Source organism: Mytilus edulis, chromosome 13 (assembly GCF_963676685.1).
Source record: "Mytilus edulis chromosome 13, xbMytEdul2.2, whole genome shotgun sequence".
In the NCBI taxonomy this organism is placed as follows: domain Eukaryota; kingdom Metazoa; phylum Mollusca; class Bivalvia; order Mytilida; family Mytilidae; genus Mytilus; species Mytilus edulis.
This window is the reverse complement of record NC_092356.1, coordinates 27685465-27701125: the sequence shown is the minus strand read 5'-3', so window position 1 is coordinate 27701125 and position 15661 is coordinate 27685465. Positions and strand designations below refer to the sequence as shown.

The following is a 15661-nucleotide window of genomic DNA, read 5'->3' as shown; positions in this document are numbered from 1 at the left end:
GAGATGCTATATAAAATATTCTTGCTTTGAATTTTTTCTTGATTCACATAATGGAAGGGCAGACACGAACATTTCTGAACTAAAAGATTGATATGTTCTCCGTCCGTGATAAAAAAAAAAATTCGGAGGTTACGCATTTTCTACATCTTATAGATACTATATATAAAAAAGAAGATGTGGTATTATTGCCAATGAGACAGCTATCCAGAAAAGACCAAAATGACACAAACATTAACAACTATAGGTAACCGTAAGGCCTTCAACAATGAGCAAAGCTCATACCGCATAGTCAGCTATAAAAGGCCCCGATAAGAACCATGTCGTCGACTTGATATCTTATTGTTTTGCATTACAGTATGTAATAGATACATTGAAAACTTATGCAAATGGTGTTTTTAAAATAAGAAAATTGTCGTTTTATTTGTTTCTATTAACTTTTTAAAATTTTGTTACTATATTAAACATTACAGTTAACTTGTATCGCTTTCTCGATAAACACAGAGCTTCGATTCTTTTGTTCTATTTCAAAAGTGTTTCCGCCTGCATATATCAAGACTAATTAAGATTTTAATCTGCTTCCTCTGGAACCATACACATGGGCTCGATTACCAAATATTCGTATGTATTATTAATGTTTTTAATGCTCCATTTATTGGCATTATGTTTTTCTGGTCTGTGCGTACGTTCGTCCGTTCGTCTGTTTGTTTGTCCGTTTGTCCAGCTTCAAGTTAAATAAAATTGAAACTTAGTACACATTTTCCCTTTGGTATGATCTTTTTAATTCTAATGCCAAATTACAGTTTTATCCCATTTTCATAGTCCACTAAACACAGAAAATGATAATGTAGATGAGGCATCCGTGTACTAGGGACACATTCAGGTTTCTTCAAATTTTCGTCGTATCGCTGTCAATTTGTGTTAAAATTTTAACGTCGATATCAATAAATATTTCATTGTTTACGAGAAATATGCAATTTACTATCATTGTTATAAATCCTAAATATGGCCAATTATATTAAAGTTTAAAAAAAGAAATTTATGAAACATATTTATATCCGCTAACCGAGCCCCTATTGAGATGGACAACCCCAACAAAAAAGCTTTGAATACAATACGGATATTTCTTAGAATTGATGGTCATCCTATAAAAGTTATGGTCGTCCTATATAAATTACAGTCAGTCTTTACAAATTACGGTCATCCTTAACAAGTTACGGTCATCTTTTTACCAATCACGGTCATCCTTGTTTTATGTTACGGTCATCTTGAAAATATTTTGATTATGATTTACGGTCATCTTAACGATTTTTTCAAATCGAATTTCCCGTTTCATGCACATTTCTCGGAAGTAATTAGTGATCTTCGAGTGATTCTTTTATAAATTTACATCGTTTCAATGTATGATTTGTAAAGAAAATGATATAGAAACACTTTAACAGACAATACAGAAACTGACCTAATTTTTCATCCGACATTTTGGGATGACCGTGAATGCAGTTACGGTCATCAGCTTTACCCCAGTGAATGTTTGAGTTTGTAAATGATATCGTAAATATTGAAAAGCATATTGCTTGTCTTACAAATGTAGAGAGGACGAGTTAAGAATCTGGTTTTTGTCTTGCAAAAGATCGGCACTCACGTTCTCATTTGCTGGACATTCATTTTATAAATGCTGAGAAAGTATTTTAAAAATACAATATATTTGTTATATATAATTTTATTTTAAATCTAATGAGGTAGATAAAGCCTTTGTTTGACAGATCCCTGGTATCCTATGTGTTATTTCCCTCCTACATGTAACCATCGTGTTGGTGTAGGGGTTGGTTTTATATGAATCCAAGATGTAGTTTTTGTTGAAGAATTTTGTCCTGTAAGGTAAAGAATTTTTTTTGTAATAATGAAGTGACACAAGCATTAAATACTGCATTGGCTGACTTATGGTATTTTCAGTGCATATGAAAACTTACATATGATATCTGTTAATTGATTTTAGTTTCTTAGTGGCTATCACATGCATAAAGCTATTCTACTCTTTAATAACTTTCTAGCATTTTTCTAAGATTTTTTCGAAGCATCTACAAATGTTCACAGGGTTAAAATGTAATTGATTTCTTTTGGCAATGTAATTGATTTCTGTAGGAAGGATAATGAAGGCCCGATTTCTATCAAGGTGTTTTCTTTTATTTACATCTGTACTTTGTTTTGAATGCTCGTGTCGTCAGGCATGTTATATTTCATTTTGAAATGAAGGTAAACTTCAAAGTAACGCGAGAACGCTGAAACCCAATCCGGATAACGTATTATAATGAACAATAAATGTTACGTGGTAAATAGCTGGCAAGCATTCAATTACACCTCCTGTCACAGATATAGATTAATAGCGAAAACAATATTTTGGTTAATATCAACATATTGTCAATAAAAATATACATGATATATATATAAATATTATTGCTGACCAGTAATGATGACTTGACGGTTGTTCTCAATTTACCTTTCATTAAAGTGTCGTAAATAAATTAAACTTTATCATTTAAAACGCATATTTAATTATCAGAGTAGAAGGTCTACAAGCTTTGTATATTGACTTTTTTTTATTTAGACAAAAAACAATTTTCGACCGTTGGTTTGACGAATCTAAAGACTCTCTGACCTTTCATGAATGCTAAAAACCTTTTAAAAGATAGACATTTGTGCACACGAAAAAACTTTTTGTCTACATACTGCGCCTGGCTGTTGATTGACTATGCTAATTTTTTTTATGTTACGCGAATATGTATAAGTAGTTAGATGTTTTTGGGGTTTTTTTAATGCCAAATATTCTGAAGTAATGTAATACTCGATTTTAGTATGTTATAAGGGATTACTGTTATTTTTGTTGAGTTTTATTGGTTTTGTTGTACTAGTACTCGTTTTAAATTTGGGGATATAAACATTAGATGTGGCACGTAATAACTTTATTTTAACCGTTACAAAGAGTATGCATTTGTTTTTGGGGGATATATTTGTAATAATGTAGGTAAATGGATAATGTTATCTTACTTGAACATAGACCACACGTTGCTTTACAATAGTTCTTCAACGTTGTGTCATTACAAACAGCTGTGATTTTACAATTAACTAGCTTACTATCAGAACATGGCGCTACAACAGAAAGAAAGATTAATCAACGTTGCAAATATCTTTATATCAAACTATGATGATATTCCGAGTACAAAATGAATGAACTGATTAAAATGTGACAAAATTTGACCGATTAAATTTTTACCGAATAATATTCATTTTAAATTTACCATTATTTTAATCTACATGAAAAGTCAACCTTGTGGAGAGTTGTTTCATTGGCAATCATACCACATCTTCTTTTTATACTTACATTATAGTATGGTAAATGCTTTTAACTGGTATAATTTTCATACATGTGTATTACTACAGTTTTATTATTTTTATTGTTCACCAAAATTTATATCAATATCACAGTATAGTACTTTTGATAAATAAAAATGAAGTAATTTTTTTTCGTAGTCTTTATCTGTCATATATGGTTTTTTTTTATCACAAATATTCATATATATGTAATATATGTTTTGACTTACTACACACTTTACATGTCAATGGACAGTATGTATTCAAAGCACCCACGCTACATATGGAAGGAGAACACTTGACACGTGGGTCATCCCTGCAGCTAGATAACTGTGTCTGGTTTGGTGTTACAGTAGTTGTAGGTGCTGCAGTTGTAGTTTTAACTGAAAGTGACCATAATAACATTATGCTCTCTTGGTTCATGACAATATCTCTTATTGTATCTATTTAGTTTAAAATTTTCGCGATCTTACTTTTGGTAGTGTTGTTCAAGTGAAAACCTATGAAAGACAATCGACTTATTACATAATTATTACAATAGACGAGCGTTCTCGTTAGTTGCGCTAGAATCAGAACAGTTGAAAGTTCAAATAAAATACGTAGTTGAAGATAAATGAACAATACCTAGAGTATATATTGTTAATGCTAAGAGTGTATAAAATCAAAAGTCTTTCGGATAATTCAACTGACTAATATTAACAGTAAATTTAGAGAAAATAAACACATCAGACGAAACGTCCGCCAGCAGTAGCATTATATCTGTGTTTAACAGTTCTCATCAAAGTAACCTGGCTGATAATTAAGTTCACAAGATTTTAAACTAAAATATATTGAAATAAAAAGGAGCATGATACTTAGTAAACATCCAAATCTATAGCAGACATCATTAAACATTTATAAAAGATACCAATATACAATTACTCTCTTGCATATACCTGTTTGACATCTTGAACCTGTATATGCTGCATGACATGTACACTTAAAACCAGTCAGACTGTTATGACATATTCCACGTCCAGAACACGGATTTTGTGTACAATCTGTACTCAGAGTATAAACAGTAATATTTTAAAACAATATTGATGAGGTAGTAACACTTAGGTTACCAATTTTTCAGCAGATGCTCAATTCGACAAGATGTCTCTTCAGCAATGCTGGATGCAAAATTATTTGAAAATCCATAAAAAAAATATGATGAACTTATAAAATGAACTTTGCGTAATGGAGATTCAAAATAATGGTCATTTAAAAGTTTTGTAATTCAACATATTTATTGCATTTTGAATTAAACACATAATAGTTTTGAAGAATTAGAACTATGAGTTAATTTTTTCAATAAAGTAATTATATTGAACTGATGACAGTCTATTTGATTAAAACTGAACAATATTTCAACGTTATTTCATACTTACGATCAATAACTGCAAAAAAATGAAAAAAAAATGCTCATTAAAATAAAACATTATAATAAAAAGTAGTATAAACCAAAAAAGTAGAATAGAGTTGCATGTCACTCAAAGGAACTAAAAATAAAGGCAACAGTAGCGTTTATAAATTCGGTTAACAAAATAAAAACCGAGGGAAACACATCAACTATTAGATGCAAATAACCAATTAACTGCAACAAAAACAAACTCAACCATGCATAGAAACGGATTTGATTACAACTGCCAAATTACTGATTTGGTACAGAACATTTAAAGAAAAATGGAGGGTTGAACCTGGTTTTATAAGACATTCAAAGATAACAAAACTGTGCATATAAAACATGAAAAAAAATAAGTAAACTGAGGACAATATTAAAAAAACTCATGAAAATAACCAAATTAAGGAACATATGATCACATATAAGTAGGTACAGTATATGCAATATACCCCTCTTTTTTGCCATCTTTACCTTCTATGTCTGTTTGTTTTGTTCACACGCTGTTGTAAATGTCACGGAAATTGACACGACTGTCATATTAGTGAGAGGTTTATCTTGCTATAAACCAACATTTTCTACATAAGAAAGTGCCTGTTCTAAGTCATGAATATGACAGTTGTTATCCATTCGTTTAGTAAATAAACTCATCATAGATACCAGGATACAATTTTGTATTTACGCCAGACGCGCGTTTCGTCTATTAGAAACTCATCAAAGATGCTCGAATCCAAAAAAAAAGATAATATGTTTGAGATTTTGATTTTGCCATTTGGTTACGGACTTTCCATTTTTATTTTCCTAGGACTTCAGTATTTTTATGATTTTACTTTATACTGCTACATCGAAGTGATATTTACCTGCCTGACATCTTGAACCTGTGTATCCTGTATAACATGCACACGTAAAACTTGTTGGTGTGTTATTACAAACGCCGTGTCCACTACAAGAACTTGAACTACAATCTGAATATAGATATATATGCATTTTTTTTCTCGTTGATTTGAATTGCATTGGTTTTAAAAGTCAGTGTTGTGTACGTTTTGAATTACCAAAAATGTTGTTCATTCCTTTGTAAAAACAGTCTATAATTACTAAAATAATATTTTAATTTAATTTTGACATAACTTTGTTTATCAATTTTAAACTTTATTTAACGAATTTATACACGCATTTGTTATTTAAGTTTATATGTAGTCCTTTTGAGTACGGGAGAAATTCCTCATGAAATATACCAACCATTCAACATATAATAAAAGACACTAAAAAGACAAATATTTCTTGTATACGACTATTCCTGGTTTTCATAATATTTAGTTAATTTTCTCATTGGTTCGGGTAGTAATAGTTTTTAAGTACTGACGCCAATCATGGGGTGTCCAAGTAATCACATAATCACAAATATTTTGCCAATATAGCCACATAATAATTAACTATTCTTTTAAACGAGATAAGCAAATAACAAAAAAATACAGTCCTTAATTATCAAATAATCATGAAATATTTGCATTTCCTAATGAGTATACATTTTTTCATGGAAAATATTAAGAAAAAAAGTTACATAACGGATGAATTTCTTCAAATTAAAAACTACCATCTTAAAAAGAATTGTATTAGTCATACCATCCACAATGAATTTTCTGATACATCGAAACTACAATAAAGCTACATACTATCACACTAAGTTTACTCACGATTTACAACTATAACGAGAAGAAAGTCGTGGTCAAGCAAACGTTAAATAATAAAACACATAAAAGTATACTACTTATTAATTTTACAGTAAATACAGAATAGACTGAAAACTTAGCGCGATGTTTCAACAACATGTCTTTGCTTGTAAATATTATTGGGGTCTTTTTAAAAGTGTTTATCTGCAGTGGTTTCTTTTTCAACAAACGAAAACACATTTTTGATTCTTTTATATTTTTTGCAAAAAAGTGTAAGTCTAAAATGTACATAATCATATTTTTAAGTAAACCTCTTCATTATCATAGAACACGTAATTCTACTTGGTTATCAACAGTTGTTTATAAATCAATTTAAAAATGAGAATGGAAATTGGGAATGAGTCATAGAGACAACAACCCGACCAAAGATCCAAAACCGTCCTTAGGCCACCAATGGTTCTTCAACACAGCTAGATACTATCGCAACCCAAGGGCGCGCTTCAGCCTGCGTGCTTCGGCTGTTGTCTGCTCTTTGGTCGGGTTGTTGTCGCTTTAACACATTCCCCATTTCCTTTCTCAATTTTATTCATATTTTAAATGTTCAAAAGTTCATGTCATAGTTTACAATGGCGTTCAATGTCAAGTCTGAAGAAGTTTTAAGCGATTATTATTACACAATATATTTTCAACAAAGATAACAATTAAAATTCTTACTCTGTATAAATATACATATGTACACACAAAAATAATATTTTTAAACGAAATAATGTTAATCCGGATAAAAGGCAGACATTCAATTATTCAAATCCGAACATTTTTAAGTTAAAAATATAAATGCTTAGATAGATATAAGATTTTCGCTGAGTCTTGTTGCCATCAAATCAGAATCATTGATACAAAATGATAACATTAGAATTGTGCTTACGCTTCTGACATCCTGGTCCTATATACCCTCTGTTGCATGTACATGTGAAACCAGTCAGACTGTTTTTGCAGACGCCATGACCATGACAAGGATCTGGATGACAGTCTTAATTCAAATCAAAATTATTTCAAATACGTACTTTAATTGTTTTTTTGTTTTAATATGCAAATTAGTGACGATACTGATGCGCATACACTATGTAGATTTGTTAAAAAAAATTATTTAACTTCAACAACGGCGATATACATTTTGTGGAGTACATCCGACAAACTCATGTTCATTTACGTTGTATTGTATGTTTTTAATTTATTTATGAGATTAAAACATCGTTAAATCACACCGCGAATGTATATTTCAAAGTTTTGTCTTTATAGATATAGCTGGGGTTTTCTGATTTTTTTCTGTCCAACAATGAAGAACATCTTCAAAGATATAAGGCTTATGATTTATAACGTCATACTCTTCTTTATGAAAAAGATATCATAAACACTCGATTCCAAACAATTTGGATGCGAAATTCAATTACAAATATAAATATTATTATTGAAAACAAAAACTAGTTAAAGGAATATAATCTGCTTACCCTTATGGGGCACCTCAGATCACCCCCAGTTTGTGGTGGGGTTCGTGTTGCTTAGTCTTTAGTTTTCTATGTTGTGTCTTGTGTATTATTGGTTTTCTGTTTGTCTTTGTCTATTTTAGCCATTGTGTTGTCAGTATATTTTTGATCTATGAGTTTGAATGCCCATCTGGTATCTTTCGCCCCTCTTTTAAAGGACGTCCTCGCCATTCTTATATTGTCAATCTTATAATGATACATCGATTGTTTTTTCATTCACTAAGATTAAGATTGAAATGTTTAAGAACTATCTCATACTTACGATTAATTGCTGCATAGAGAAATAAAATACAAAATATATGTTAAAAGCGCTAATATATATGCTACCGCTGTCATACCAATGAAAGGCTTATCTAACTATAAAATCCAACATTTTCACAATACAGAAATGGCTGTAGCAATTAATCAAGAATATGGCAGTTGTTTTCCATTCCATTGATGTTTTCGAGCTTTTGATTTTGCCATTTGATAACTTAAAGGAATATTTCGTTTTTGAATTAATTTGGGGTTCGGTATTTTTGTTATTTGACCTTTTATATATAAGTTCTTATTTGTTAAATGCGTTTCTACGTAGGAGAATATATGCTAAAAGAGCCTTTTATAGCAGTTTCGACAGACGATAACACAATAAGAGCTAAATAATGCATGTAGTATAAAGTGAACATAATGTTCACACATGAAATGCAAAAATAAATACACTTATACGCATTAAGCAAACGTTGTCAATATTGTGGACTATTATGCGACTTTCAAACGGGTGAGAGGTTTGGAGAGTCATATAACCGGGTTTAATCAATTATTTACTACATATTTTGATTTTTCTTCGGGTTTAGTATTTTTTTATTTTACTTTTTTATAGCAGTTTCAACAAATGTGAACACAAAAAGAGCAACTTAATGCAAGTCTTATAAAGTATATTTAATGTTCCCACATAACATGCCAAAATAAATACGCTTGAAAGCATAACTAGAACTTTAAATCATTGAAACAGTTATCAAAGGTACCTACCAAGATTATAATTTAGTACGCCAAACGCGCGTTATATCAGTAAATTGCATCCTTTCCGAGCGTAAAAAAGCATGCAGAATATTTACCTGTCTGACATCTTGAACCTGTGTACCCTGTATAACATGCACACGTGAAACCAGTTACACCATTTTTACAAACGCCATTTCTACCGCAAGGATGCCGACTACAGTCTAAATGAAATAAAATATATTGTATCTTTTGAAAATAGGAGTAAAAATCAAAATCTAAATTCAAGTCAAAATTATTATTGTTATTTACAATTAATGTTATTTGAAAATATAAAAAAAAAAGAATTATCTCGTTGAAATATTTATATTCTATCAAACACTGTTGGTCAATTTTCCAAAACATTTTCGAAACCTAAATATACACAACTATAGTCTTGTGTAGAAAAAATGCACATTTATAAAATTCACTTTTAAAACGACGGGTGCACGTGTAGAACAAGATCTACTTATCCATTTGGAGCACGTGACATTATCTCCAATTTTTGGTTGGATTCGTGTTGCTCTATTTGTTTTGAGTTTTCTATGTTGTGTTTTGCATACTGTTGTTTGTTTTTGTTTGCCATGGAGTTGACAAGTTTTATTCAACTTATATTTGTGAATGTCCCTATGGTATCTTTCGCCTCTCTTTTAAACACGTTAATAGGCTGGTGGATATTGGTATTCACTTTTTGTGTTTGTGAAACTTATTCTTCCATCCATACCTATTTCTATGTTTGACTTAAACGGACACACTCTTCAACTTTGTATTTGTTTGGCTTTTAAACTATTTTGATCTGAGCGTCACTGATGAGTCTTATGTAGACGAAACGCGCGTCTGGCATATAAAATTATAATCCTGGTACTTTCATGATAAGTTTAATGTTGATGAAATGTTTATGGCACTAAAATAAAACCGCATTAGTTCCTTTGCCCTGTTTTGCCTTCTTGTTATTTTTTTAAAGTATTTTGAATAAAAGCAACAGTAGTATACCGCTGTTTAAACTCATAAATCCATGGACAAAAAACAAAATCGGGGTAACAAACTAAAACTGACGGAAACGCATAAATATAAGAGGAGAATAACGACACAACACTACAATGTAACTAACACACACAGAAACGGACCAAGCATCAGACAAAATCCCACGAAAATAACAAATATAACATCAAAACCAAATACATGAATTTGGGATAGACAACTACCATGACACGTTTTATCGCAATGTCTCTTCATTATCAATGAGTTCATTATATTGATGTCTGGATGTAACATGTCATAACTAACGACTTCATTTAAAAAAAAGACATGATTATCCTTTTGGGGACACTGTATCAGAGAACAAAATAGGTTTTCTGAAATCTTTACTTCCATCTATAAAGCATTGCATATTTTTATTGTTTTGATCATGGTGTAGTCTAGTATACCTTGACTAAGGATTTTAATAACACCCTAGTATTGATCTTTTTAAATAGACATGCATAAATGAGTTACAGGGAAAATAGTTTTCAAAAAACACTTTATCATTAATCTAAGTTCCTTCCGAATATATGTATTTTGAAAAGGCTGAACAAATAGTTTAAATCCAACTTACGATTAACAACTGCAATAAAGATAAACAAATTTACAACATGAGACAAATTATATTAATAACTAAGAAATGTCTATAAAAATAGGAAAATAAACAACAATAGTACACAAGAATTATTGATAGATGTTTGTTCAATGTCCAGTGACAAATATTGGATGCTATTCATGTCAAAATAGGAGAATGATACAAGTTAATTGTAAGCCTTATGATAAAAAATAGCTATAAATGTACCACTTTTACTGCACAAATTGTCTGTTTAGTGCTACACGAGGCAAAAATATATGAATTCAAAAATAAATAAATACGTGTATGAGCTGAAACAATGTACAGTGCTTGTTAAAGTCATATGAAACCTCGAATTAAAAAAAATGATGCATATGATTTTTATATCTAAATGGATAGTTTTCATTATAAAACTTATATACATATACTTTTTGCTGAAGAAAATTCTTTAATTAATCCACATTTAGAAGAAGTTTACTTTATTTTAATTGCTTGCTTCCAGGAGGCAATTCGCCGACACATTTTCCGTATATGCAAGTGACCCTATCGTGACCCTCCTCGTAAAAATCCGGTGATCGCAATACACGTTGATCTGTCATTAAATTAAACTACTATCTGATTGTATACGTTATACACGTGCTCAATATCCATGCTTATTTGTTGATTATTTACTATAAGGTGACAATCGGTAAACTTCGGATTCAAAACACGGCATTTAATGAGCTGCCATATTTTTTAAATCATAGCAGACTGAAAGAAAAAAACATTGACGATTATACGATATATTTACGTAAAAAATGATAAAATCGTGCACAGAAGACTAAGTTTATGATATATACATGCATCGGTTCCAGAATTGGATATACATTATTTTCAACAGTCGTTCGTTTCATATGACTTTACAAATCTGACTTCTTTAATCAAACAACAAAACTGATACTTATTATTACAAAATTTCATTTTTTTAAGACTTGTTTGGAGTATTTAAAAAAAACTAAGCTAATCAACTCTTCCGGTTCTTATACATCATTGGCTCCCAAATTGAAAAAAAAATTGAGCTCTTGTCCGGAGGAAGGTTGATTCAGAAAAGCGCTTCGGAAAAATGAAGCTTATAACGTGTTGTCTTCAATTGTTGTAAATTGATGTACACCTGAAACCTATCGGACTGAAGTTACAGACGCCGTGTCTGCTACAAGTATTTTTACTGCAGTCTGGATTTAAATTAATTGAATTTCATTTTTTTGTTATTAGAACTATCAAAGTTGTTTTTTTTTTCCTTTAATTTCTGGAACATATTTGACTCAATAGAGTAGAAGGAAAGTAAAACCATGCAAAATAACACGAATTATTGATCATGATAGCAACAAAATGCACAACAGTTGGCATGTGCATATTAAAAGCATGAAAAATAAAGGAGATATCATTGGTCAAAGTTTCTATAATAAACCAAAACTGTTTATATCTTGCTTAACTGACTGATTGACTTTTTAAAACTGTTTCAAATCTTCTACCTAAAACTAGCTTAAAAAATAGAATTCAATCTACTTTTTTCACTATTTAGTCACTTTGCATTGCTTTATAGTCATGATTAACTTCTATCGAATCAAAATGATGAATCGAAAGCTAGTTATGTACTACTTACCAGATTGACATAATGAACCAGTGTAGCCTGAAAAACATTTGCACGTGAATCCAGTATGGCTGTTTCTGCACATTCCATGTGTACACGGATTAAGTAAACAATCTAAATTTTGAAATTAAAAGCACGTTATTATTGATTGGACAGTTTACAAAACTTTTGTTTTTTTGAAATAATAAGTCTTTTCTACCTCAGGAATAGATTACCTTAGCTGTATTTGGCAACACGTTTAGGAATTTTGGTCCTCAATGCTCTTCACCTTCGTCCTTCATTTGACTTATTTTTTAAACTTTTTTGGATTCGATCGTCAATGATGAGTCTTAATAATGATGATGTAGACAAAACGCGCGTCTGGCGTAAATATAAAATTTCAATCTTGGTATATATGATGAGTTTAATTATAATATGAAAAAATATTTAATTGACTAAATACAAAATGTAGGTGTATAATGATTAGCTAAGTATACAGCATTAGCTAACACAAATAATGTTAGGAAGACAGATAAGTTCCACCTAAGTTTATTTTCTTCATTTCATTAAAAGTAAAAAAAACAATTTTTTTTTCTATCAATTTTACTTTTAACAGAATTGGCAGATTAAAAGGACTTTTCCAATATAAATATGCTTGAAGAGTGATCTCTCTTCAGGTATTCTTAGTTACAATTAAAATAATTATGGTTTTATCCAATTAAATTACATCTTTATTGAGGCACATTATGCAGTTGTGATTTATGTTTATTTATGCATTCGTCCGTTTTAATAGATAATTCAACACTCTGTGAATGTCTCACGTCTCGTTCCTTTCGGAGTTCATGCGATGTCGTCATATTTTTGTGTTGTTTTGGTGGATCTGTCTAATCGACTTGCGAGATTTCAACTTCAGAAAAACAAATACAGTAGTCTAATCATTCAAACATAAAACAACTTTCTAAGGTTTCATATAAACTTAATTACTGACCTTTTTTTATATATTTTTTACGGAAAATCAAAACAGAGTGTGTAGGAAGTTTTTATTGTTTTTGTATCATCAATCATCGATTTATCTTCACAACGTTATAATGATAATTAAAATTGTAGTAGACATATTACCGAGTTTTTACCAACAAATAAAGCCACACGACGGGTTCCACATGTGGAGAATGAACTGCTTACCTTTCCGGAGCACATGATATCACCCCCAGTTTTTGGTGGCATTCGTGTTGCCTATTCTATATTTTACTATGCTGTGTTTTTTGTACTATTCTTTGTCTGTTTGTCTGTTTTCTTTTTTTAAGCCATGATGTTGTAAGTTTATTTTCGATTTATGTGTTTGAATGTCCCTCTTGTTTTTTCTTTTCCAGTGTTTGGTGGGGTTCGTGTTGCTTAATCTTAATTTTTCTATGTTGTGTCATGTGTACTATTATTTGTATGTTTGTCTTTTTCATTTTAAGCCATAGCGTTGTCGGTTTGTTTTCGATTTATGAGTTAGACTGTTCTTTTGGTATATTTTACCCCCTCTTCGCGCCTCTTTTAGATAATAAATATTATTATTAATCTCGTACTTACGATCAATGACTGAAATGATAATTAAAATGCATAGATATTGAAGGAATTTCAAACGAAGCAGAATACTAGAAAAAAAAACAATTATTAAAAAAAATGAACGCAAATACGCTATATGTGCTGTGTCTATATGCTTGTTTGTGCTTCTTTGTTACATTTTTGTTCGTTTTTACAATGATTAAAAGATTGTGACACAATATTGGCTGATGTTCCCTTCTCTATAACACGTTTCTTATTATGTTCACAAATCGTTGTCAATATAATGGAAGTTGATGCGACTGTCATTCAAGTGAGAGATTTAGCTTCCTATTAAACCAGGTTTAATCCACAAAAAATGCCTGTAACAATTTAGGAATATGACAGTTTTATCCATCCGGTTTTTTTTGTGTTTGAGCTTTTAATTTTGCAAATTGATTAGGGACGTTCCCTTTCTGAATTTTGCACGTAGTTTAGTATTTTGGTGATATCTCTTATTCTTCTAACGTTTTTTAAAACTTGTCATAGTGTCAAAACATATCAAATACAGACAAACAGTTGAAAATCATTGAACGAAATACAAATCGTAAAATTATCAGAACATTTCATGATTCCCGAATATAAAGTGTAGACAAAATGTTGGTTACCTGTGTTACATGTTGATCCTGTGTACCCTGCATCACAACTACACCTGAAACCCATCGGACTGTTGTTACAGACGCCGTGTCTGCTGCAAGTATTTGCCCTGCAGTCTGGATTTAAATTAAATCTAAATTCATTTTTTTTTGTTATGAGAACTATTAATATTTTTTTCTAGAAATTAGTTTAAAACAAAACGTAATTTACCTCTGTTTAGTAATATTTTTGCCTTCAAACTTTTAACTAAAATATTTTAAAATGTACTTTTATATTTTAATGCTTGTAAAGCAGAAATGAAAAAAAATTCTAACGATGTCTTAAAAAGTTGAATGATATTTTCAAACATATAAATTGTGTATGCTTAGTTTCTAACCATTTATTTGTATTTTTAATTCTATATCGATCTACAATTCAAAATTATTTCTATGTATGAGTATTGATGTATTTCTCTTCCAACATAACAGCCCAAATCGAATTCATTTATGTTCACGGAAAACATGCATTTCCTATACAGATAACCACGGATTTGTTTCATTTTAAATATGCTGTCTCAATTTATTTTCTTCTATATTATGCGTTCTGTCGATCATTGGATTAAGCATGAAATTTATCGAATACGTTACGCAGAAACGTAGCATTTTGGGAAAGCAGACGTTAAGGTCAATATCGTTTTAAGTGAAAAACAACATTGAACTCATCAACAAGAATGTGTCCATAGTATATGGATGCCCATCCGCAATATCATTTTCTATGTTCAATGGACTGTGAAAATGAAGTTAAATCTCTAATTTGGCATTAAAATAAGACAGATCATGTCATAGTTAACATGTGTACTATGTTTCAAGTTGACTGAACTTCAACTTCATCAAAACTACCTCGACCAAAACATTTAACCTGAAGCGAGACAGACGGACTGACGAACGGACAAAGAAACGAACGAACGAAAGGACGGAAGGACAGACCAGAAAACATATTGCCCATAAATGGGGCATAACTATATTTTGTATGTTCCTTGGTCATAGTCATGTCAATTTATCGACGTTGACCATATAAACCTTAGATGGTAACCATTATTTAAAAGTAAAACACCCATTGACAGGGAAAGTATCATTCGTCTCAACTCGGCCCATTCCTTACCCTCATCTACCATTCGTCTCAACTCGGCCGATTCCGTACCCTTATCTAAAAATAGAAGGAGTGTAGCGGATTCTACCGAAAATTGCCGAATGGGAAAGTATTACAAACAAAATTTGA

General features: G+C 30.7%; 2 long non-coding RNA genes across 2 annotated transcripts; both read right to left on the bottom strand.

The window, feature by feature from the left end:
• Nucleotides 1-1701: 1701 nt before the first annotated feature.
• Nucleotides 1702-4791, bottom strand: LOC139501455 (uncharacterized). The gene is made up of 5 exons (XR_011658573.1): nucleotides 4779-4791; nucleotides 4302-4406; nucleotides 3597-3749; nucleotides 3043-3144; nucleotides 1702-1868 (listed from the first exon to the last, which is right to left on the bottom strand). It is a non-coding gene; the product is annotated as an uncharacterized lncRNA (long non-coding RNA).
• An 854-nt stretch (nucleotides 4792-5645) lies between these two features.
• Nucleotides 5646-8277, bottom strand: LOC139501454 (uncharacterized). The gene is made up of 3 exons (XR_011658572.1): nucleotides 8266-8277; nucleotides 7385-7489; nucleotides 5646-5754 (listed from the first exon to the last, which is right to left on the bottom strand). It is a non-coding gene; the product is annotated as an uncharacterized lncRNA (long non-coding RNA).
• Between the last annotated feature and the right edge of the window lie 7384 nt (nucleotides 8278-15661).